We start from the raw sequence: 27,179 nt of genomic DNA on the forward strand, positions 1-27,179 counted from the left end.
CAAACATTTTTAACCACTGAAACCACTGAAGTCTTATAATTGTTGATTAAAAGTGTGTTGAGTTGTTTTCCTCTGTTCTGTGTTACAGTGAGAGCTGTTATCTGTATAAAAATGATGAATCATTTATAAATGACAATTTTGGGTCTCTGGTAATTCTTGTTCCTCCAGCAGCAGCAGAGTCACTGGGTCAAACGAAACGAGCCTTGTCATTTCTTTTATGATTGATACAGTCAGTTACAGATTCTGGCCGCTAGACGGAGACAAAGCGCCAATTACACGGGTGTTACTCCAGTAAGGGCAGACATATGTTTGTCGTAGCATCTCTGTTTCTGGTAAACGTGTTATTTATAACTGTATATTCAGTGCCAGCATTTAATAATTTATAATTATAATTTAATAATTTAATAATGTTATCTGGTGGTGTCCAGCACTTTTCTGATACAATCAACGAAAAAAATCACCAATTTAATTTAATTTAATTTAATTTAATTACATTTAATTAAATTTAATTTAAAAACATATGTTAAAAGCCACCACTGTTAACACTTTTAAATTCATGTAAAATCATTGATTGAATAATTCAATATCAGTATAATTTAAAAATGTTAAAAATGATAAACGCTGTGAGGGGAAAATACAGCGCTGATGTAATGTGGTTAAGTGACCAGCAGATGGCAAATATACCGTTTAATATCAGACTGAGTTAAACCTGTGTTAAAAGACCAGCAGCTGGAAAGCTCCAGTAGGAATCCTGATTTAATGATCATATAAATGATCAGGACAGATGAAGAGGTTCATTAAGCAGGGTGACCAGACGCCCTCTTTTTACCGGACATGTTCTCTTTTTGGGATGTGAAAAATGTGTGCGCATTTATTTCACATCTGTGTCTCATTCTACAGTCACTACTCAGTCTGTGTGCGGATTTATACACTGGAGTTTAATATTAGAGAACAACACACAATTTCCTAAATGTCAAGGTCACAATGTAGTCCTATGTGAATTTATCCTAACAGGAGTGAGCAGTATTTTAAACATATTTCATGAGTTGCATATATTCTAATGCACAGTATAAAAACGTAAATGAGGTATTTGAAAAAGAACACTGATCAAAATTAGAGAACACTCTCAGACACCTGCAAATTGTTGGTGTTAATCTGGCACGTGGTGCTAATTTCCTTAATTATCTGACAAACCCTATTTAACTGGCAGCATAACTTTCCTGTTTTCACTGACTTGAGATGGAAAGCCATTCCAAAGTGACTGAAACCCTCCGTCAGCAGGTTGTCAAGACGAAGGCCAAAAGGGTGACCCTATCAGCCATAGCAAGAGAAGTTGGTCGTTCCAAGTCTGTGATTTCTAGAATACTGCATCTTTACAACACCACAAACTCATTCAAGTCCCCCAAGAAGGCTGGTCGTCCACGAAAGACAAATGCAAGAGAGGACAGGATAATGCGGAGAATCTCCATGGGCAATCGGTTCAACACTGCAGCTGGAATTGCTCACCAGTTCAACGTTTACAAGCATTTGGACTGAAAGCCCACTCTGCAGTGACCAAACCTCTCATTAGCAGAAAGAATCAAAAGGCTAGATTAACCTTTGCTGAGGAGCATGTTGTGTGGACAGAGGAAAAGTGTTCCAGAGTTCACTTTAGTGATGAAAGCAAGTTTCATTTATTTGGGTCTGATAGGAAACATTATGTTCATCGACAAGCTGGGGAAAGACTGAACCCAAAGTGTGTAAAGAAGTCAGTGAAAGGTGGAGGAGGAAATGTCATGGGTTGGGGAATGTTTTCAGCAGCAACCATTGGTCAAACTGCTTCTCACCACAGTAGATTGGCCACAGCTTAAAACACAAATGTAAATAAACACAAATGAGCTCGTCTGTATCTGAGTTTTTTATTTTATTTAGGAATTTGTTTATATATTTTACATTGACATGAATCTGAAAAACTTAAGTAAACGGTGGTAAAAGTAAAACTTTGTTTTTGATTATTTTACTTGACACTCAAGTTGGACTGAAAGGAGATGATTTGGCCCTGTAAGCAGAGTAAGGCTATTTATTAGTTTTGTTAAATGAGTAAATGTACGTGCTTTAATGTTCATAAACAAACTTGCTTGAGATATTAAACATTACATGTTAATGTCCTTCTCTTACTAAAATGACACTCAATGGAGTAATAGTCATACTGTTCAGTAATGACAAACACTTCAATTAAAATAAAACCTTTATTCATTTTTAAGCTTCTCAGGCTGCAGCAGATTAGGGCTGCAACAAACAACTATTTTTACAATCGAATAATCTGACAATTATTGAAATAAATAACTGATTTAGCTTGAGGTAGTTTAAGGTATTTGCTAAGTAACAATTAAGTTAATAAAAAATTAATAACTTATTCAGAAATTCACTGTGTTAATGAATTACCCCGCTAATATAAAAGTTATATAATATAAAAGATTAATAAAACTCCAATACCTTTTCTCTTTTACATTTTAAACCCAAGGATTTGTAATGTAGCAGCAATAAAATATAACAAAAATAGATCCGTTTTCCCTTAATCAGTTTTCATATACATTTTTGGATGAACAACAAAATAAAAGTGGAAGTGGGAATTAATGTAAGACAGTAATTTTCTCAGTCAAAAAGTATTTTATGTTGCAGATTCGTTTGTATTAGTCACTTTTATTTTGTGGGGTCTGGCCAGAGCCACAAAGTAGTTGAGAGACTTTAGCTCATTACTGGAGAGCGGGACTTAATCTGTAAGCAGCAACCTGATTGGTTGTTTTTGTTGAAGGGTGGGACATAAAGTAGCTGAAAGCATTGTTTAGAAGGGGTGTCCACAAATATTTGGACTTAGACACTGCTTAATTTACCAGCCTAGGACTGGAGGACTGGAGAGTGATCCATATTGAGGCCATGGAACAGCAGGGAGGCTCTCCACCAATGAAGCTCGTCTCTGGGACTGAATCAGGAGCAGTGGGTGTTCTGAAGGCAGTCTGAATCAAGAAGCACAACAAGAAAATTCAGAACCTAATTTCTGAACATCTTCAGTTGAGTCATGTATGATTGTTCCTGATCTGTTTCTTCAACTAGTTGTTTTTGGACCTAAATCTACATCTACAGAGGAGCTTCCATCTACTACCTCTGCTCTGAAGGAGGAGTATATTAAATGAGGGAGGATCATAGATGAAGGGTTTCTAAGTTGAGCTGGTGTGTGGTTTACCTGCTGAGGAGTACTGATAGACGTGGAGATGCAGACTAGGGCTGCAACTAACGATTATTTTAATAATCAATTAATCTGTCGAAAAAAAATACATTTCCATGTCTTTATTTAAAAATAGAACATTGAATAACAGAGCAAATAAGTGTGTACAATAATTCAATAATAATAGATTACATTATTAAATAAATTAAATAAATTAAAAATAAAATAAATGAAATAATAAAGAAAAATAAGTGCATTGCTGATGCAAACACTGCACTGTATTGGAGTGAGGAGTGAGACAGGATGAATTGCCTTTAGTTTGTATGTTTTTTTTTTAAACTTTTAAAAAGCACATTTAAACACTGCTTAAGCGAATTACACAGATAATAAAAGTAACACACACACACACTTACACACTCTATCATTGTCATTGTCCAGTTAAGCAAAAAACAGCATGTGCCGTGTTACACCGGTTCACATAGTGTGAGTGCACCGTTATGTTTCCTCACTTCAAAACAGAACTAAATGGGGTTATTGTAGTGACTGTGCTCCCACATTGGTGAGGATTTAAGCTGAACTTCTGTTCTGCGTCATTCATGTTTAATTTTTTGGAATATTTTTACTTCTTGATGTTAAATTTATTTTAAAGATTACGCCTCCGCTCTGACTCGCTTCGCTCATCTCCCTCTTATTTATAAATTTTTTCCAGAGTAGACAAAGCGCCACAGGTAACGTAAGCGGAGATGAGCTGATATGACAAGGCGAGTAACACATACATCGTGCGACACAACAAATCCATAATGAAATTCGTTGCCAACACTTTTAATAATCGATTATTATCAATTTTATAGATTCAGTGTAGCAGCTCTAATGCAGACATTTCCTCCAAGTCAGCCGTTTTGTAGATACTAGTGTCCTTCTGAAGCCGTACTGGTCTGCAGAGGAATGATTCCTTGAATTCTGAAACTAAAATACGAATGTTTAATTATTATTATTAATTATTTTGCACAGTTTAAAATATTACTATTTTTTACATATAAATGTACCATTTCTGTACAAGATGTTAAGATTGTATAGAGGCCAAACCTTAATCCACTGCATTCAACCGATACTCACTTCGTAATCAATGCTAAACGAGTCTGCTTTCACTAAAGCTTTCTCTTCTTTTAAGCATATCATGAGTTTTAACTCTTTAAACAGTTTAAGAACTAGAGCTCAAGCTGTACGCACCTCTCCTCTGCCGTGCCGCAGAAGACTGGTGTTCTGCCGATTTCTACCCATCCAAATGTGACCTGTGCAAGCGCGGACCCACAACCCACCAACAAATGCTTTCATGTGTTTTTTTTTTATGATAAATCTGTTTTTCTCACGTGCAAAATACAATCTCAGCAGACATGTAGAAAGTACTAGAGACCCAGACTTCAGTAAAAGTACAAGTGCTCTATCAAAAAAGTGACTTGAGTAGAAGTAGAAGTGTCTTTAAGCTCCAGACTTAAGTGGAAGTACTTAAGTATTGCATGTAGTTACTTAAGTACTGAAAGTAAAAGTACAGTATTGTGTTCTGTAGTTCTTACAGAAAGCAGTCAAAAGTCTGAGTATCAGTGTTTCTATTATTTCAAATGCTCAGACTTAAGTACTGTCACAGTTCCTCTGGCTGTAGTAGAAGGACAGAACTGTAGAAGACGGAGTTCATGAACATGAACCATTCGGCCACATACGAGTATTTGAAGGTGGGGAAGGTGGTGTTTCTTCTAGTGGTTCTTCCATCTCGGAATAAACTACAGAGCTCTAGCGTTAGTGTCCTCACTGCAGCTGCAGCACATAAACATCTAACGGAGTAAAAGTATTAAACTCATCCAAAATATGTAGTGAAGTAAAAGTGGAAGTAGGAGATAAAATAATCCTCCAGTAGATACAGATACAGTATTTTAGTACTTAAGTACAGTACTGAAGTAGTTCTACTTCATTACTATATATCTCTGAATCTGAGGATTTACTTGGGTGTTAATATATATAAATATATAAAAATGATTTCTTATTACCATTATTAGCTTATATTTACACTGACATGGTGATTTACACTCTCCTGCTGGGAGCGTTCTCTCATATAATGATTTTAGTCTATCATCATTTCCTACTTACTGGTGTATTTAGGCAGCTTTATCTGTAAATATACACTATGGTAACATTGACAGAAAACGTGATCCATGCACAAACCGTTCCTGGTTAGTGCGAGAAACATGAGTGATGACATCAACTAATTTTTTTTATTTAACTAAATTTAAAGCTAATCTTAGTTGTTGCACCCAGACCTTGCAGAATAGTGTAAAATAGTGTGTATTTATGTGTATAGATTCTGGATTTGAATTTGTGTATCATATACTATATAATAAAAGTCACTTGACTTGATTTAGGTAAGCAGCCACTGAATCTGGATCATGATAATATTGTTAATGGTGATAATTCTGCAGATGATGCAGATCATTTGTCAGCCTGATAATGTCTCTGTCTGTCTGTCTGTCAGTCAGTACACACAGTGGCGGGGAAGGTGCAGGGACCCTGTCAACAGATCAGTGAAATGTGAGTACACACACACACAGACTAGCTTTCATCGAGCGAACCATCATCACCATCTCAGTGTATGTTCAACAGGGTAAAGTTAGTTAAAGGTTTTGGATTGGAATTAGGTTTATGAGTAGTGTTATGCTTTATTTTATAGGTGTTTGAGGTGTAGGATAAGTGAGACTCATGCACTACATGGACAGATGTATTGGGACACCTGCTCATTCATTCTTGATGCTGTTTTATTGGATTGACTGTCTCTAGTGTCTAGGGAAGGCTGGAGACAGCTTACTAGATTTTGGAGCATTGCTGTGAGGATTTGATTGCATTCAGCAAGAAGAGCATTGGTAAGGTCAGGATGTTAAATAATCACCACCCCAACTTATTCCAAAAATATTGGATGAAACACCATTAATCACTCCAGAGAATGTGTTTGAGCTGTGGCGCAGTGGAACATTCCACAGTTCCACTGTGCCACAGCTCAATACTGGGGGGCTTTATACCCCTCTGCCCCATGACTGGCATTAGGCAGCATGGTGCCAATAGATGAATGCTCCAGAGAGTCCTATTCTGTTGGCACTACTTCTCTACAAAGACTAAAGTGTGTGCATTTGCATATATGTGCAATGGGTGCAATTTAAAGTAGCTGAATGCATTTATTAGAAGGGGTGTCCACAAACATTTGGGCATATAGTGTGGGTTAAGTGGAAGGGTTTGCAAGTAGTTTTAGACAACCCAAATTTTACAAATATTTTTACAGTAAAATGTTACAATATCTGCAGTTTATTGAACAATTCTTCATGCAGCTCATGATTAAACATGAGAGAAAAAGTACATTTATTTACAAGAGAAGTGATCATTAAAGTGCAGTGGTTGAATGCAGCACCACAGTCTTCACCTCTTCTTCTTGTCCTGCTCAGGCATCCACTTGCGTGTTCCAGAGGGTGACCTGAAGACCTAAGTGATGCGGACCTAAATTTCCACACTTAATTAGTGTTGGACAGCGGACCTCCTCTTACAGACACTGCTAGATTTTTTTGGCCCAGCTGCAGACTGTAGGACTGGAGATGTCCTACCACATTCTGGTAGTCCCTCACACTGAGGTCATGGACCAGCCCGTCCGGGGGGCAGCCCGTCTCTGTGACTGAATCAGGAGCAGTAGGTGGTCGGCAGGCAGTCTGAATCAAGAAGCACAACAAGAAGATTCAGAACCTGATTATTGAACATCTTCAGTTGAGTCATGTATGATTTTTCCTGATCTGTTTCTTAAACTGGTTGCTTTTGGAAGTAAATCTACATCTACCTCTGAAGGAAGAGTCTGTTCATGAGGTCAGTATGGTTCAGCCTGGAGCTCAGCACCTGTATTGGAAACTAGGTACAACAGCACAACCTAGAAACCCTTCATCAATTCTCCTTGATTTAATAGACTCCTCCTTCAGAGCAGAGGTAGTAAAGCTCCTCTGTAGATGTAGATTTAGGTCCTAAAACAACCTGTTTTTGTTGGATGTCTTTAGTGTCCAGGGAAAAAAGACTCTCTACTAGATTTTGAAGCATTCAGCCACAAGAGCATTAGTGAGGTCAGGATGTTGGATGATGAACACCCCACAGTTCCACAGTTTGCACATATGTGTCAAAAGTGTGTGCAACATAAAATAGATGAATGCATTTCTAAGAAGGGGTCTCCACAAACATTTGGACATAAAGTGTAAGTTAACTGAAACGCTTGGTTTTAGGGGCAGTGGTGTCTCAGCGGTTAGAGCGTCTGGCTATCGATAACAGGGTTGTGGGTTCAATTCCTGGGCTTGGCAAGCTGCCAATGTTGGGCCCTTGAGCAAGGCCCTTTAACCTCTCTGCTCCCTGGGTCGCTGGAGTTGGCTGCCCACCGCTCGGGGTGTGTGTGTACTCCCTGCCCCTAGATCATTAGTGTGTGTGTGTTCACTACCACAGATCGGTTAAATGCGGAGGACACATTTCGCTGTGCAGTGACAAATACATGCACCTTTACCTTTTTCTTTTTTGGTAGGTCTGAAAGTAGGTTAGTTTTAAACAACTGAAAAGGAGAAATTTGAAAAAGATCTTTTTACAATAAAATTTAACAATATCTGCATTTCATTGTACAATTCTTCATGCAGCTCATGATTAAACATCTGTTCTGAGAGAAAAAGTACATTTATTTACAAGAGAAGTGATCATTAAAGTGCAGTGGTTGAATGTTCTTCACCTCATCTACAGAGGAGCTTTACTACCTCTGATCTGAAGGAGGAGTCTATTAAATGAGGGAGGATCATGGTTGAAGGGGTTCTAGGTTGTGCTGGTGTGTGATTTACCTGCTGAGGAGTACTTACAGACTTGGAGATGCAGCTGTAAGTGTGGACCAGCCTGGAGCTCAACACCTGTATTGAGATCTCTGGAGCTTTGGCCTTAGAAAGTCTACTTTTTAGCTGCAAGTACTTCAGCCGTCTAGTAGGTACTAGTTTCCTCCTGAGGCCGTACTGACCTGCAGAGGAACGATTCCTCAAATCCTGAAACTAAAATATGTATATTTAATAATTACACACAGTAACAATAATTAGTCTAATTTAATAAAAATACACCTCAGAAGATAAATGTACCATTTCTGTAGGAAATAAATCTTGCTGTTGTTAAAACAACCCTTGAGGAGCAGATCTGTGATACTCATCACACTGGTTCCTACAACAGCTTGCACTGCTAATGACAGAAAGAACAGAAAAACCAGAGGAAGCTGAAGGTGTGGAAGGCGATGCCAAGGCCCAGCTCATTTGTGTGACTACTTGATTTCAGATCCCCTGAGGTGGTGTACTGAAGCTAAATTACACACATTCAGTCACTGTCCAATTACTTATGACCCTGATTGTATTTAAATCAGCCCAACATTTTAAGCTCTAATGTTTATCTAATGTTGGTCTTGTCCATGGTTAGGTTTGGAGTCTGACTGTTTGAGGCTGTGGACAGGTGTCTTTTATACAGATAACAAGGTCAAACAGGTGGCATTAATACAGGTAACAGGTGGAGGACAGAATAGCTTCCTAAAGAAGAAGTTACAGGCCTGTGAGAGCCAGAAATCTTGCTTGTTTGTGGGTGACCAAATACTTATTTTCCAACATAATTTACAAATAAATTCTTTAAAAATTCTACCATCTGATTTCCTGGATTTGTTTTCCTCATTGTCCTCCCTTGTCTTTCATAGTTTCACACACCTCTTATTGTTCTAAGTAGGAGAACTTGCACAATCAGTGGCTGACTAAATACTTTTTTTTGTCTCACTATAAATGATTATTAAATACAACAAATGAAAATCAAAATAAATGAACTAAAATAAAGAATGACGTTCACCTGTTAATGTTATTGTCATGGCGTGTACGGCCAGACCTGAAGGGATGAACACTCGCAGAAATGGAAATCGAAGCAAGATACTTTATTAACCAAATACAAAACAATGGGATCCAAAAAGCAAAGTGCAGCAACATGGGCAAAACCATGAACAGAACCAAAACGCAACAAGTCAGATGGCAAACAAAACAAACCTGGGACTGGGAGGAGCAGGGAGCTAAACGAGAGTGAAACGAGGGGGAAAACTAAAGGGGTATAAACACAAAGCCACAAACCTCGCTTGGGCAGAGAGGGGAGATACTAAGGACAGAGCCGAGCTCTGTGTACAAACAAAGGTAGCGGGGGAACCAGCTGCCAGACCAGAAAGCAAGGCCAACCTAACCTGAACCTGTAGAGTACTGCCTAGAACTTGGTTCACCATGGAACCTGAGCAGGAAGCGAACGTACCTGGCTTGCCTCCGAGTCGGACAGAGAATCTCTCCTAAACATGGGCCGCAAAACTAGAGCTGACCTGAACACGGCGGTAACGTGTGAGGAATCCCAGAGCGTCACAGGGATTCCAGTAGAGTCAATTCACGGCAGTGAACAAAGGGAACTACGCTCCTTTAGTACTCCCAGTCCCAGGTGAAACACATGAACAATGAATCAACACAAATGAACAGAAACGAACAGGAAGTCCTTATTATTATTACTATTATTATTTAATATCTTTTAATTATAATAATATTATTTTTGAACATCCAGTGAACAGTTTAAACTCACCTGGCATATCGAGAATCTCTACACCCAACTGAATGACGTGTGGAAGAAACGCCATCTAGCGATCATTATATGTCAGTAACAGCTTCCTTGTATAAATATAAAGTGGTATGAGGAGTTTAATTGAACCCTACGCCACTGTTTCCTTAAACTAGAAGCTGAGTGAATATTTACTGCTGGAAGGTCTAATTTACACTGGAGAGTGATATCATTTTTCTTTATGCTTTAAAAATTAAATTCTTTAGAAATTTTTATTCAGTTTTTATTACACACTGTGCTGTAATGGCTCCCACAAGCTTAAGACTCTCCACAGGGGGTGCCATTAGTGCACAACTAGCTCTGTTTGAGTCGATTCTGCGCATGCGTGGACCAATTATTTTTACAGTTTTCATGTGTTTTTCATGATAATTCTGTTTTTCTCGTTGCTTCATGCAATCTCTGCTTACCGTTAATATTTGCTAGAGTGAAAAAGTGTAAACTGTGATTAAAAAAATTAAAGTAATAAAAAACGATTTCTTATCACCTCTGTTACCTCATAATTATTACTCTCATATAGTCACTAACACTATATCTCTCATATACGTCTGCTGGGAGCATTCTCTGATATGATGCTTTTAGCCTGTAGAAATATCCCACCTACTGGTTCATTTAGGCACATTTACCTTCATAAAGAAACACATGGCTGCACAACTCGACCGGACCGCCATCGTCTGCATAGCAATTATCAAACAGGTACAAACTACATCCTCTCCTTATTAGAAGTACTTGAGCAGCTTTGGTGTAGAGATGGTTATTGAGAAGCTTTTCAGAGTATTAACACAGTTCAGTGCTGTTGAAGCATTTGACTCCTGACTCCATGCTGCCATCTAGCGTCTAGTTTCATTTCCTACAATGACTGTTTCTGTCCTTTAATACAACGTAAATGTCAATTTGATATTTTCTAAATTAAATTAATATACCACTGATATAATTCTCATTCTTATTAACAACCGATAAAGATAATAAAATAAGCTTTATTTTACCTAAAAATGTCTCTCTCTTTTTTCTTTTTTTACACACTTTCACACACTCTGGAAAGTGGGCGTCAGAGTGACTGCATTCAACCCATATTCACTTCCTAATCAATGCTAAACGAGTCTGTGTGTGTCTGTTGGGATTGTTGGGCCCTCATCTGTTTAGACGCATACTATCCTAATTGCTGCTGCCCTAACATTGCATTTAAACCACTCCCATTTGTTCAGAGGTGAAATTTCCAGTAGTGAAATTTCTTCAATTAAGTAAAAGGTTACTATTAAATTTCCAAATTGAATTCAAAGGTGATTTACATTTGTTCCCAAGAGAGGAACAAGGTAACTGAACAGTGATCAGTTAAAGGATATGCTGAAATTTCACAGCTTAAAATACTATCCGTCACATTGTGAGGGATTAACCAGTAGTGTAGCCTTGAACACTGACCGTTATTGGAAGCATTAAACCAGGTGTACTGTCTGGCATTGGGGTTTCCTGTCCTCCAACAGTCTGTCAGATTAGTATTGGAGACTAAGTTATTGAAAATATAATCAAAAAGATGATGCTGCCCTCTAGAGGGAAGACGGTCAACTGAGCCATCTGGAACTACATTAAAGTCTTCTCCTATAACAACCTGATCTGTCGAGTATTTTACCTTCCACTACTTTATCTTCCTACAAAGGTCTGCTTCAAATATTTGGTTAATCGCAATACTGTTAATCGCATATACACAAACTAAAATGAATTTTGCTCCATCAGTATTCACAACTACCAATGACTAATAACATCTGTATCACATACATGGTCCAATAAATCTACACTATGGTAGCTTGCTTTGACAAGTAAGTGAAACTCACCAGAACATGTGATCCATGTACAAATGGTCCGAGTTAGCACAAGAAATATGCGTGGTGACGTCAACAACTAATCGTCTATTAAATACTAATGAACTAATTGGGTCGTCGATTTTTGTAGACTATGTCGATTAGCTGTTGCCCCCCTACAGCAGATATTCTGTCTGGTTTGTTCTGTAAAGTAATGAAATTAAAAAACAGTAATATTACTAATATTAGAATCTAAACAGTTGGTATTTATGTGGAATATTATATGGAAATTATATAAACATCAGGGAAAATATGTAAAATTGGTATATTTGGAATAGTACAATAATATATGTTGTTTATATCCTGTAATATAACCTTATTTTCTACTACAGACTCACTCACTATAAGAGCTTATATGTAAATATGTTTATTTGGAACAGATCGTGCATAATAGTGTAAAATAGTGTATATGTTTATATATTCTGTATTTGAATGTGAATATTGTATACTTGGTCACTATAAAAGATTTTTAAATATAAATATAAAAGACTATAAAAGATTTTAGGGAAGCACTCATTTGTTAGCCTGATAATGTCTCTGTCTGTCTATCTCTCAGTAAAGGCTGAAGAGGCCATGGACCAGCACAGAGGTCCCTCCACCAGTGGAGCTTGTCTCGGACTGAGTCAGAAATAGTGGGTGGACTAACGGAAGTCTAAATCAAGTGTGATTCAGAACCTGATTTCTGAACATCTTCAGTTGAGTCATGTATGAATGCTGCTGATCTGTTTCTTAAACTGGTTGTTTTTGGAACTAAATCTACATCCACAGAGGAGCTTTACTACCTCTGATCTAAAGGAGAAGTGTATTCAATGAGGGAGGAGCATAGTAATGAGGCCGCCCTGACCTGCAGACAAACGATTTCTCAAACCCTGAAACTAAAATATGAATATTTAATCATTATGTACATTTTAAAATATTTATCTAAATTTCATAAAAATATACCTCAGAAGATAAATGTACCATTTCTGTAGGAGATGTTCCCAAATAAATCTTGCTGTTGGTAAAACAACCATTGAGGAGCAGATTGTGGTACTCATCATCCATAAGGAGCTGAAGGTCTGGACAGCGATGCCAAGGTTCCTATTTTCCTGTTATTTAAACAATTATTTTTTAAACCAGATATGAACCAATTATGGTTACCTGGTGGATTTGATTGCATTCTGCGAAAACAGCTTTAGTGAGGTCAGTATATTGGTTGATCACCCCACCTAATCATCCCCAACTCTCCAACCCATCTCTAAAATTTTGTATGGAGCACCATCCATCATTTCAGAAAACACAGTTCCACTGCTCCACAGCTCAGTCTAACCTACAGGGGCTAGACAAGCTGTGTGTGTGTGCATTTGCACATCTGTGTCAGCAATGGGTGCAACATAAAGTAGCTGAAAGCATTGTTTAGAAAGGTTGTCCACAAATATTTGGACTTATTGTGTAAGTTAAGTGAAACGCTTGGTAGGTTTGAAAGTAGGTTACTCTCAGACAACCCTGAAAAAAGTGCAGTGGTTGAATGTTCTTCACCTCAGGCATCAGCTCTCCACTGGTGTCCAGTTCAATATGGAGGGTGAAGCTTGTTCCGGTGGCCTCAGTGATACAGACCAGAACTTCCACACTCTGTTGGACAGCGGATCTCCTCCCATAGACACTGCTTGATTTACCAGCCTAGGACCAGAGGACCGGAAAGTGATCCATACTGAGGCCATGGAACAGCAGGGATGTCTCTCCACCAATGAAGCTCGTCTCTGGGACTGAATCAGGAGCAGTGGGTGTTCTGAAGGCAGTCTGAATCAAGAAGCACAACAAGAAGATTCAGAACCTGATTTCTGAACATCTTCAGTTGAGTCATGTACAGGTGCTGGTCATAAAATTAGAATATTTTGAAAAAGATGATTTATTTCAATTCCATTCAAAAAGGTAAACTTGTATATTATATTAATTAATTACACACAGACTGATATATTTCAAGTGTTTATTTATTTTAATTTTGATGGTTATAACTGACAACTAATGAAACTCCAAATTCAATATTTATATTATATCTATCAATATATATATATATATATATATATATATATATATATATATATATATATATATATATGGAAACTCAGTTGTTTCTGATGTGGACATGAAGAGGACTTACTGAGAAGCAATGCACTGTAAAAAGTGGGACTGGGGTTCATTAATATTTACTAAATAATTAAAAGTTACCAACACATAATAAAATAAGAATATATGTAGTTTAAAATCAAATCGAGTTTTTAATGTTTTTATTAATTGTATGTAACACAAATATTGCTTAAATAATAAAATTAGCTGAGTAGAATTTACTTAACGGCAATATTATATATATATAAGTTGCTAGTACTCGGACATCACGAAGCGCTGTTGATTCTGATTGGGTTGTTAAAATTGATTTTTGAACGTCTATGATTATCTGCAAGACTAAGCACACACCAAAGCTCTGCATACTGTTAGTCATAGTCTGACGCCAATAAAAAAGGGTTGATTTACTCATTGTAGCAGTTACTGATTAAAGATTACCCAAGGAAAATGCACTGCTGGGATTCAAACCCAGGATCTCCTGTGTACTAGACAGGCACTACAACCAACTAAACCACTGCGCCCTACCTGAAAGGTAATCTATATCAATACAATATAGCTTCAGGCAAATTCAAAAACATTCTCTTGCATACAAACTTCACACAGACAGAAAAAACAACTTCCCTGAATGGGAACCTCTGCATTTTCCAGAAACAAAAAACATCACATGTACATATACATGTACAGAGTAGGAGACCTGGTCACACAGAATGTACACACAAAAGCTTAGCATCTTTTGTTTAGCCTTCAGGTTCCATTTAAACATCTTTTAATGGATCAGCAAACATCATTCTGATTCAGAAAAGGCTAAAATCCTACATTTCAAACTGCTTCCTCTCACTTTTCACAAATACATGCAGAATCTTCTGCAGCACAAATATGTTCCAATACCCCAACATCAAACAGAATATTTCTGAAAGTTTGAAATTGCTATTAATTAGGTAAAAAGACTAGACCAAATCTTGCAAATAAAAGTACAAAAAGGTAGTAGACAGAGCTATAAAGAAGAGGAAACACTCTCGACTCTGGTGGGACTCAACCCCACAACCTTTGAATTGCTCCAGCTAGTCATTTAGAAGTCCAATGTGCTATCCATTGCATCACAGAGGCCAGTTTATGAAATGGGTTCCTTGGCCAACCTTCCTATAAAATAACAGTAGTGCTGCTAATATTTGAGGCAAATAATAAATTTACTATGCATATGTAAATCCCAGTGGTCTGATGATTATCTGCAAGTCTAAGCACACACCAAAGCTCTGCATACTGTTAGTCATAGTCTGACGCCAATAAAAAAAAGGGTTGATTTACTCATTGTAGCAGTTACTGATTAAAGATTACCCAAGGAAAAGGCACCGCTGGGATTTGAACCCAGGATCTCCTCTTTACTAGACAGGCACTATAGCCAACTAAGCCACGGCACCCTACCTGACTGGCCTTCTAAATCAATACAATATAGCTTCAGGCAAACTCAAAAACATTCTCTTGCATACAAACTTTACACAGACAGCAAAAACAACTTCCCTGATTAGGAACCTCTGCATTTTCCAGAAACAAATAACATCAACTCTGAAAGCTTGTCTCAATTGCTTAAACCTATCATATACATGTACAGAGTACTAGACCTTGTCACACAGAATGTACACACAAAACTTAGCATCTTTTGTTTACCCTTCAGGTTCATTTTAAACATCTTTTAATGGATCAGCAAACATCATTCTGATTGAGAAAAGGCTAAAATCCAACATTTCAAACTGCTTCATCTCACTTTTCACAAATACATGCAGAATCTTCTGCAGCACAAATATGTTCCAAGACCCCAACATCAAACAGAATATTTCTGAAAGTTTGAAATTGCTATTAATTAGGTAAAAAGACTAGAGAAAATCTTGCAAATAACAGTACAAAAAGGTAGTAGACAGAGGTATAAAGAAGAGGAAACACTCTCGACTCTGGTGGGACTCGAACCCAAAACCTCTGAATTGCTCCAGCTATGCATCTAGAAGTCCAATGCCCTAACCATTGCCCCACAGAGCCCAGTTGAAGAAACTGGATCCTTGGCCAACCTTCCTATAACATAACAGTAGTGCTGCTAATATTTGAGGCAAATAATGAATTTAATATGCATATGTAAATCCCAGTGGTCTGATGATTATCTGCAAGTCTAAGCACACACCAAAGCTCTGCATACTGTTAGTCATAGTCTGACGCCAATAAAAAAAGGGTTGATTTACTCATTGTAGCAGTTACTGATTAAAGATTACCCAAGGAAGAGGCACCGCTGGGATTCGAACACAGGATCTCCTGTTTACTAAACGGAGACTGGGGTTCGATTCCTGGTCTGGGTGACTGTGCTGTGCTACACCAATAAGAGTCCTTGGGCAAGACTCCTAACACTACACTGTCCCACCTCTGTGAGTCGCTCTGGATAAGGGCGTCTGCTAAATGCCATAAATGTAAATGTAAATGTAAATGTAAACAGGCCCTATAACCAACTAAGCCACGGCGCCCTACATGACTGGTTTTCTATATCAATACAATGTAGCTTCAGGCAAACTCAAAAACATTCTCTTGCATACAAACTTTACACAGACAGCAAAAACAACTTCCCTGATTAGGAACCTCTGCATTTTCCAGAAACAAATAACATCAACTCTGAAAGCTTGTCTCAATTGCTTAAACCTATCATATACATGTACAGAGTACTAGACCTTGTCACGCAGAATGTACACACAAAACTTAGCATCTTTTGTTTACCCTTCAGGTTCTGTTTAAACATCTTTTAATGGATCAGCAAACATCATGCTGATTGAGAAAAGGCTAAAATCCTACATTTCAAACTGCTTCATCTCACTTTTCACAAATACATGCAGAATCTTCTGCAGCACAAATATGTTCCAATACCCCAACATCAAACAGAATATTTCTGAAAGTTTGAAATTGCTATTAATTAGGTAAAAAGACTAGAGAAAATCTTGCAAATAAAAGTAGTAGACAGAGCTATAAAGAAGAGGAAACACTCTCAACTCTGGTGGGACTCGAACCCACAACCTTTGAATTGCTCCAGCTATTTATCTAGAAGTCCAATGCGCTATCCATTGCGCCACAGAGACCAGGTGAAGAAACTGGTTCCTTGGCCAACCTTCCTATAAAATAACAGTAGTGCTGCTAATATTTGAGGCAAATAATAAATTTACTATGCATATGTAAATCCCAGTGGTCTGATGATTATCTGCAAGTCTAAGCACACACCAAAGCTCTGCATACTGTTAGTCATAGTCTGACGCCAATAAAAAAAGGGTTGATTTACTCATTGTAGCAGTTACTGATTAAAGATTACCCAAGGAAAAGGGACCGCTGGGATTCGAACCCAGAATCTCCTGTTTACTAGACAGGCGCTATAACCAACTAAGCCACGGCGCCCTACATGACTGGTTTTCTATATCAATACAATGTAGCTTCAGGCAAACTCAAAAACATTCTCTTGCATACAAACTTTACACAGACAGCAAAAACAACTTCCCTGATTAGGAACCTCTGCATTTTCCAGAAATAAATAACATCAACTCTGAAAGCTTTTCTCAATTGCTTAAACCTATCATATACATGTACAGAGTACTAGACCTTGTCACGCAGAATGTACACACAAAACTTAGCATCTTTTGTTTACCCTTCAGGTTCTGTTTAAACATCTTTTAATGGATCAGCAAACATCATTCTGATTGAGAAAAGGCTAAAATCCTACATTTCAAACTGCTTCATCTCACTTTTCAAAAATACATGCAGAATCTTCTGCAGCACAAATATGTTCCAATACCCCAACATCAAACAGAATATTTCTGAAAGTTTAAAATTGCTATTAATTAGGTAAAAAGACTAGAGAAAATCTTGCAAATAAAAGTACAAAAAGGTAGTAGACAGAGCTATAAAGAAGAGGAAACACTCTTGACTCTGGTGGGACTCAAACCCACAACCTTTGAATTGCTCCAGCTATTTATCTAGAAGTCCAATGCGCTATCCACTGCACACACCAAAGCCCTGCATACTGTTAGTCATAGTCTGACACCAATAAAAAAAGGGTTGATTTACTCATTGTAGCAGTTACTGATTAAAGATTACCCAAGGAAAAGGCACCGCTGGGATTCCAAGCCAGGATCTCCTGTTTACTAGACAGGCGCTATAACCAACTGAGCCACGGCACCCTACCTGACTGGTTTTCTATATCAACACAATATAGCTTCAGGCAAACTCAAAAACATTCTCTTGCATACAAACTTCACATAGACAGCAAAAACAACTTCCCTGATTAGGAACCTCTGCATTTTCCAGAAACAAATAACATCAACTCTGAAAGCTTGTCATGCAGAATGTACACACAAAACTTAGCATCTTTTGTTTACCCTTCAGGTTCCGTTTAAACATCTTTTAATGGATCAGTAAACATCATTCTGACTCAGAAAAGGCTAAAATCCAACATTTCAAACTGCTTCATCTCACTTTTCACAAATACATGCAGAATCTTCTGCAGCACAAATATGTTCCAATACCCCAACATCAAACAGAATATTTCTGAAAGTTTGAAATTGCTATTAATTAGGTAAAAAGACTAGAGAAAACCTGTTAAATAAAAGTACAAAAAGGTAGTAGACAGAGCTTTAAAGAAGAGGAAACACTCTCGACTCTGGTGGGACTCGAACCCACAACCTTTGAATTGCTCCAGCTATTTATCTAGAAGTCCAATGTGCTATCCATTGTGCCACAGAGCCCAGGTGAAGAAACGGGTTCCTTGGCCAACCTTCCTATAAAATAACAGTAGTGCTGCTAATATTTGAGGCAAATAATAAATTTACTATGCATATGTAAATCCCAGTGGTCTGATGATTATCTGCAAGTCTAAGCACACACCAAAGCTCTGCATACTGTTAGTCATAGTCTGACACCAATAAAAAAAGGGTTGATTTACTCATTGTAGCAGTTACTGATTAAAGATTACCCAAGGAAAAGGCACCACTGGGATTCGAACCCAGGATCTCCTGTTTACTAGACAGGTGCTATAACCAACTAAGCCACGGCGCCCTACATGACTGGTTTTCTATATCAATACAATGTAGCTTCAGGCAAACTCAAAAACATTCTCTTGCATACAAACTTTACACAGACAGCAAAAACAACTTCCCTGATTAGGAACCTCTGCATTTTCCAGAAACAAATAACATCAACTCTGAAAGCTTGTCTCAATTGCTTAAACCTATCATATACATGTACAGAGTACTAGACCTTGTCACGTAGAATGTACACACAAAACTTAGCATCTTTTGTTTACCCTTCAGGTTCTGTTTAAACATCTTTTAATGGATCAGCAAACATCATGCTGATTGAGAAAAGGCTAAAATCCTACATTTCAAACTGCTTCATCTCACTTTTCACAAATACATGCAGAATCTTCTGCAGCACAAATATGTTCCAATACCCCAACATCAAACAGAATATTTCTTAAAGTTTGAAATTGCTATTAATTAGGTAAAAAGACTAGAGAAAATCTTGCAAATAAAAGTACAAAAAGGTAGTAGACAGAGCTATAAAGAAGAGGAAACACTCTCAACTCTGGTGGGACTCGAACCCACAACCTTTGAATTGCTCCAGCTATTTATCTAGAAGTCCAATGCGCTATCCATTGCGCCACAGAGACCAGGTGAAGAAACTGGTTCCTTGGCCAACCTTCCTATAAAATAACAGTAGTGCTGCTAATATTTGAGGCAAATAATAAATTTACTATGCATATGTAAATCCCAGTGGTCTGATGATTATCTGCAAGTCTAAGCACACACCAAAGCTCTGCATACTGTTAGTCATAGTCTGACGCCAATAAAAAAAGGGTTGATTTACTCATTGTAGCAGTTACTGATTAAAGATTACCCAAGGAAAAGGCACCGCTGGGATTCGAACCCAGGATCTCCTGTTTACTAGACAGGCGCTATAACCAACTAAGCCACGGCGCCCTACATGACTGGTTTTCTATATCAATACAATGTAGCTTCAGGCAAACTCAAAAACATTCTCTTGCATACAAACTTTACACAGACAGCAAAAACAACTTCCCTGATTAGGAACCTCTGCATTTTCCAGAAACAAATAACATCAACTCTGAAAGCTTTTCTCAATTGCTTAAACCTATCATATACATGTACAGAGTACTAGACCTTGTCACGCAGAATGTACACACAAAACTTAGCATCTTTTGTTTACCCTTCAGGTTCTGTTTAAACATCTTTTAATGGATCAGCAAACATCATTCTGATTGAGAAAAGGCTAAAATCCTACATTTCAAACTGCTTCATCTCACTTTTCAAAAATACATGCAGAATCTTCTGCAGCACAAATATGTTCCAATACCCCAACATCAAACAGAATATTTCTGAAAGTTTAAAATTGCTATTAATTAGGTAAAAAGACTAGAGAAAATCTTGCAAATAAAAGTACAAAAAGGTAGTAGACAGAGCTATAAAGAAGAGGAAACACTCTCAACTCTGGTGGGACTCGAACCCACAACCTTTGAATTGCTCCAGCTATTTATTTAGAAGTCCAATGCACTATCCATTGCACCACAGAGACCAGGTGAAGAAACTGGTTCCTTGGCCAACCTTCCTATAAAATAACAGTAGTGCTGCTAATATTTGAGGCAAATAATAAATTTACTATGCATATGTAAATCCCAGTGGTCTGATGATTATCTGCAAGTCTAAGCACACACCAAAGCTCTGCATACTGTTAGTCATAGTCTGACGCCAATAAAAAAAGGGTTGATTTACTCATTGTAGCAGTTACTGATTAAAGATTACCCAAGGAAAAGGCACCGCTGGGATTCCAACCCAGGATCTCCTGTTTACTAGACAGGCGCTATAACCAACTAAGCCACGGCGCCCTACATGACGGGTTTTCTATATCAATACAATGTAGCGTCAGGCAAACTCAAAAACATTCTCTTGCATACAAACTTTACACAGACAGCAAAAACAACTTCCCTGATTAGGAACCTCTGCATTTTCCAGAAACAAATAACATCAACTCTGAAAGCTTGTCTCAATTGCTTAAACCTATCATATACATGTACAGAGTACTAGACCTTGTCACGCAGAATGTACACACAAAACTTAGCATCTTTTGTTTACCCTTCAGGTTCTGTTTAAACATCTTTTAATGGATCAGCAAACATCATTCTGATTCAGAAAAGGCTAAAATCCTACATTTCAAACTGCTTCATCTCACTTTTCAAAAATACATGCAGAATCTTCTGCAGCACAAATATGTTCCAATACCCCAACATCAAACAGAATATTTCTGAAAGTTTAAAATTGCTATTAATTAGGTAAAAAGACTAGAGAAAATCTTGCAAATAAAAGTACAAAAAGGTAGTAGACAGAGCTATAAAGAAGAGGAAACACTCTTGACTCTGGTGGGACTCAAACCCACAACCTTTGAATTGCTCCAGCTATTTATCTAGAAGTCCAATGCGCTATCCACTGCACACACCAAAGCTCTGCATACTGTTAGTCATAGTCTGACACCAATAAAAAAAGGGTTGATTTACTCATTGTAGCAGTTACTGATTAAAGATTACCCAAGGAAAAGGCACCGCTGGGATTCCAAGCCAGGATCTCCTGTTTACTAGACAGGCGCTATAACCAACTGAGCCACGGCACCCTACCTGACTGATTTTCTATATCAACACAATATAGCTTCAGGCAAACTCAAAAACATTCTCTTGCATACAAACTTCACATAGACAGCAAAAACAACTTCCCTGATTAGGAACCTCTGCATTTTCCAGAAACAAATAACATCAACTCTGAAAGCTTGTCACGCAGAATGTACACACAAAACTTAGCATCTTTTGTTTACCCTTCAGGTTCCGTTTAAACATCTTTTAATGGATCAGTAAACATCATTCTGACTCAGAAAAGGCTAAAATCCAACATTTCAAACTGCTTCATCTCACTTTTCACAAATACATGCAGAATCTTCTGCAGCACAAATATGTTCCAATACCCCAACATCAAACAGAATATTTCTGAAAGTTTGAAATTGCTATTAATTAGGTAAAAAGACTAGAGAAAATCTTGCAAATAAAAGTACAAAAAGGTAGTAGACAGAGCTATAAAGAAGAGGAAACACTCTCGACTCTGGTGGGACTCGAACCCACAACCTTTGAACTGCTCCAGCTATTTATCTAGAAGTCCAATGAGCTATCCATTGCTCCACAGAGCCCAGGTGAAGAAACTGGTTCCTTGACCAACCTTCCTATAAAATAACAGTAGTGCTGCTAATATTTGAGGCAAATAATAAATTTACTATGCATATGTAAATCCCAGTGGTCTGATGATTATCTGCAAGTCTAAGCACACACCAAAGCTCTGCATACTGTTAGTCATAGTCTGACGCCAATAAAAAAAAGGGTTGATTTACTCATTGTAGCAGTTACTGATTAAAGATTACCCAAGGAAAAGGCACCGCTGGGATTTGAACCCAGGCTCTTCTGTTTACTAGACAGGCGCTATAACCAACTAAGCCACGGCACCCTACCTGACCGGTCTTCTATATCAACACAATATAGCTTCAGGCAAACTCAAAAACATTCTCTTGCATACAAACTTTACACAGACAGCAAAAACAACTTCCCTGATTAGGAACCTCTGCATTTTCCAGAAACAAATAACATCAACTCTGAAAGCTTGTCTCAATTGCTTAAACCTATCATATACATGTACAGAGTACTAGACCTTGTCACGCAGAATGTACACACAAAACTTAGCATCTTTTGTTTACCCTTCAGGTTCCGTTTAAACATCTTTTAATGGATCAGTAAACATCATTCTGACTCAGAAAAGGCTAAAATCCAACATTTCAAACTGCTTCATCTCACTCTTCACAAATACATGCAGAATCTTCTGCAGCACAAATATGTTCCAATACCCCAACATCAAACAGAATATTTCTTAAAGTTTGAAATTGCTATTAATTAGGTAAAAAGACTAGAGAAAATCTTGCAAATAAAAGTACAAAAAGGTAGTAGACAGAGCTTTAAAGAAGAGGAAACACTCTCAACTCTGGTGGGACTCGAACCCACAACCTTTGAATTGCTCCAGCTATTTATCTAGAAGTCCAATGCGCTATCCATTGCGCCACAGAGCCCAGGTGAAGAAACGGGTTCCTTGGCCAACCTTCCTATAAAATAACAGTAGTGCTGCTAATATTTGAGGCAAATAATAAATTTACTATGCATATGTAAATCCCAGTGGTCTGATGATTATCTGCAAGTCTAAGCACACACCAAAGCTCTGCATACTGTTAGTCATAGTCTGACGCCAATAAAAAAAGGGTTGATTTACTCATTGTAGCAGTTACTGATTAAAGATTACCCAAGGAAAAGGCACCGCTGGGATTCAAACCCAGGATCTCCTGTTTACTAGACAGGCCCTATAACCAACTAAGCCACGGCGCCCTACCTGACCGGTCTTCTATATCAACACAATATAGCTTCAGGCAAACTCAAAAACATTCTCTTGCATACAAACTTTACACAGACAGCAAAAACAACTTCCCTGATTAGGAACCTCTGCATTTTCCAGAAACAAATAACATCAACTCTGAAAGCTTGTCTCAATTGCTTAAACCTATCATATACATGTACAGAGTACTAGACCTTGTCACGCAGAATGTACACACAAAACTTAGCATCTTTTGTTTACCCTTCAGGTTCCGTTTAAACATCTTTTAATGGATCAGTAAACATCATTCTTACTCAGAAAAGGCTAAAATCCAACATTTCAAACTGCTTCATCTCACTCTTCACAAATACATGCAGAATCTTCTGCAGCACAAATATGTTCCAATACCCCAACATCAAACAGAATATTTCTTAAAGTTTGAAATTGCTATTAATTAGGTAAAAAGACTAGAGAAAATCTTGCAAATAAAAGTACAAAAAGGTAGTAGACAGAGCTTTAAAGAAGAGGAAACACTCTCAACTCTGGTGGGACTCGAACCCACAACCTTTGAATTGCTCCAGCTATTTATCTAGAAGTCCAATGAGCTATCCATTGCTCCACAGAGCCCAAGTGAAGAAACTGGTTCCTTGACCAACCTTCCTATAAAATAACAGTAGTGCTGCTAATATTTGAGGCAAATAATAAATTTACTATGCATATGTAAATCCCAGTGGTCTGATGATTATCTGCAAGTCTAAGCACACACCAAAGCTCTGCATACTGTTAGTCATAGTCTGACGCCAATAAAAAAAAGGGTTGATTTACTCATTGTAGCAGTTACTGATTAAAGATTACCCAAGGAAAAGGCACCGCTGGGATTTGAACCCAGGATCTCCTGTTTACTAGACAGGCGCTATAACCAACTAAGCCACGGCCCCCTACCTGACTGCTTTTCTATATCAACACAATATAGCTTCAGGCAAACTCAAAAACATTCTCTTGCATACAAACTTCACATAGACAGCAAAAACAACTTCCCTGATTAGGAACCTCTGCATTTTCCAGAAACAAATAACATCAACTCTGAAAGCTTGTCACGCAGAATGTACACACAAAACTTAGCATCTTTTGTTTACCCTTCAGGTTCCGTTTAAACATCTTTTAATGGATCAGTAAACATCATTCTGATTCAGAAAAGTCTAAAATCCTACATTTCAAACTGCTTCATCTCACTTTTCACAAATACATGCAGAATCGTCTGCAGCACAAATATGTTCCAATACCCCAACATCAAACAGAATATTTCTGAAAGTTTGAAATTGCTATTAATTAGGTAAAAAGACTAGAGAAAATCTTGCAAATAAAAGTACAAAAAGGTAGTAGACAGAGCTATAAAGAAGAGGAAACACTCTTGACTCTGGTGGGACTCGAGCCCACAACCATTGAATTGCCCCAGCTATTTATCTAGAAGTCCAATGCGCTATCCATTGCACCACAGAGCACAGGTGAAGAAGTTGGTTCCTTGGCCTACCTTCCTATAAAATAACAGTAGTGCTGCTAATATTTGAGGCAAACAATGAATTTCCTATGCATATGTAAATCCCAGTGGTCTGATGATTATCTGCAAGTCTAAGCACACACCAAAGCTCTGCATACTGTTAGTCATAGTCTGATGCCAATAAAAAAAGGGTTGATTTACTCATTGTAGCAGTTACTGATTAAAGATTACCCAAGGAAAAGGCACCGCTGGGATTCCAAGCCAGGATCTCCTGTTTACTAGACAGGCGCTATAACCAACTAAGCCACAGCACCCTACCTGACTGCTTTTCTATATCAACACAATATAGCTTCAGGCAAACTCAAAAACATTCTCTTGCATACAAACTTCACATAGACAGCAAAAACAACTTCCCTGATTAGGAACCTCTGCATTTTCCAGAAACAAATAACATCAACTCTGAAAGCTTGTCTCAATTGCTTAAACCTATCATATACATGTACAGAGTACTAGACCTTGTCACGCAGAATGTACACACAAAACTTAGCATCTTTTGTTTACCCTTCAGGTTCCGTTTAAACATCTTTTAATGGATCAGTAAACATCATTCTGACTCAGAAAAGGCTAAAATCCAACATTTCAAACTGCTTCATCTCACTCTTCACAAATACATGCAGAATCTTCTGCAGCACAAATATGTTCCAATACCCCAACATCAAACAGAATATTTCTTAAAGTTTGAAATTGCTATTAATTAGGTAAAAAGACTAGAGAAAATCTTGCAAATAAAAGTACAAAAAGGTAGTAGACAGAGCTTTAAAGAAGAGGAAACACTCTCAACTCTGGTGGGACTCGAACCCACAACCTTTGAATTGCTCCAGCTATTTATCTAGAAGTCCAATGCGCTACCCATTGCGCCACAGAGCCCAGGTGAAGAAACGGGTTCCTTGGCCAACCTTCCTATAAAATAACAGTAGTGCTGCTAATATTTGAGGCAAATAATAAATTTACTATGCATATGTAAATCCCAGTGGTCTGATGATTATCTGCAAGTCTAAGCACACACCAAAGCTCTGCATACTGTTAGTCATAGTCTGACGCCAATAAAAAAAGGGTTGATTTACTCATTGTAGCAGTTACTGATTAAAGATTACCCAAGGAAAAGGCACCGCTGGGATTCAAACCCAGGATCTCCTGTTTACTAGACAGGCCCTATAACCAACTAAGCCACGGCACCCTACCTGACCGGTCTTCTATATCAACACAATATAGCTTCAGGCAAACTCAAAAACATTCTCTTGCATACAAACTTTACACAGACAGCAAAAACAACTTCCCTGATTAGGAACCTCTGCATTTTCCAGAAACAAATAACATCAACTCTGAAAGCTTGTCTCAATTGCTTAAACCTATCATATACATGTACAGAGTACTAGACCTTGTCACGCAGAATGTACACACAAAACTTAGCATCTTTTGTTTACCCTTCAGGTTCCGTTTAAACATCTTTTAATGGATCAGTAAACATCATTCTGACTCAGAAAAGGCTAAAATCCAACATTTCAAACTGCTTCATCTCACTCTTCACAAATACATGCAGAATCTTCTGCAGCACAAATATGTTCCAATACCCCAACATCAAACAGAATATTTCTTAAAGTTTGAAATTGCTATTAATTAGGTAAAAAGACTAGAGAAAATCTTGCAAATAAAAGTACAAAAAGGTAGTAGACAGAGCTTTAAAGAAGAGGAAACACTCTCAACTCTGGTGGGACTCGAACCCACAACCTTTGAATTGCTCCAGCTATTTATCTAGAAGTCCAATGCGCTATCCATTGCGCCACAGAGCCCAGGTGAAGAAATGGGTTCCTTGGCCAACCTTCCTATAAAATAACAGTAGTGCTGCTAATATTTGAGGCAAATAATAAATTTACTATGCATATGTAAATCCCAGTGGTCTGATGATTATCTGCAAGTCTAAGCACACACCAAAGCTCTGCATACTGTTAGTCATAGTCTGACGCCAATAAAAAAAGGGTTGATTTACTCATTGTAGCAGTTACTGATTAAAGATTACCCAAGGAAAAGGCACCGCTGGGATTCAAACCCAGGATCTCCTGTTTACTAGACAGGCACTATAACCAACTAAGCCACGGCACCCTACATGACTGGTTTTCTATATCAACACAATATAGCTTCAGGCAAACTCAAAAACATTCTCTTGCATACAAACTTCACACAGACAGCAAAAACAACTTCCCTGATTAGGAACCTCTGCATTTTCCAGAAACAAATAACATCAACTCTGAAAGCTTGTCTCAATTGCTTAA

General features: G+C 37.9%; 5 non-coding genes across 5 annotated transcripts; all 5 read right to left on the minus strand.

The window, feature by feature from the left end:
- Nucleotides 1-18,868: 18,868 nt before the first annotated feature.
- trnat-agu (transfer RNA threonine (anticodon AGU)) lies at nucleotides 18,869-18,942 on the minus strand. Its single transcript has one exon. It is a non-coding gene; the product is annotated as a tRNA-Thr (tRNA).
- An 849-nt stretch (nucleotides 18,943-19,791) lies between these two features.
- trnat-agu (transfer RNA threonine (anticodon AGU)) lies at nucleotides 19,792-19,865 on the minus strand. The gene has a single exon. It is a non-coding gene; the product is annotated as a tRNA-Thr (tRNA).
- A 3,100-nt stretch (nucleotides 19,866-22,965) lies between these two features.
- Nucleotides 22,966-23,055, minus strand: trnar-ucu (transfer RNA arginine (anticodon UCU)). Its single transcript is given in 2 exon segments — nucleotides 22,966-23,001; nucleotides 23,019-23,055. It is a non-coding gene; the product is annotated as a tRNA-Arg (tRNA).
- A 2,631-nt stretch (nucleotides 23,056-25,686) lies between these two features.
- Nucleotides 25,687-25,776, minus strand: trnar-ucu (transfer RNA arginine (anticodon UCU)). The gene is given in 2 exon segments: nucleotides 25,687-25,722; nucleotides 25,740-25,776. It is a non-coding gene; the product is annotated as a tRNA-Arg (tRNA).
- An 833-nt stretch (nucleotides 25,777-26,609) lies between these two features.
- trnar-ucu (transfer RNA arginine (anticodon UCU)) lies at nucleotides 26,610-26,699 on the minus strand. Its single transcript is given in 2 exon segments — nucleotides 26,610-26,645; nucleotides 26,663-26,699. It is a non-coding gene; the product is annotated as a tRNA-Arg (tRNA).
- Nucleotides 26,700-27,179: the final 480 nt, after the last annotated feature.

Source organism: Salminus brasiliensis, chromosome 4, assembly GCF_030463535.1.
Source record: "Salminus brasiliensis chromosome 4, fSalBra1.hap2, whole genome shotgun sequence".
NCBI lineage: Eukaryota > Metazoa > Chordata > Actinopteri > Characiformes > Bryconidae > Salminus > Salminus brasiliensis.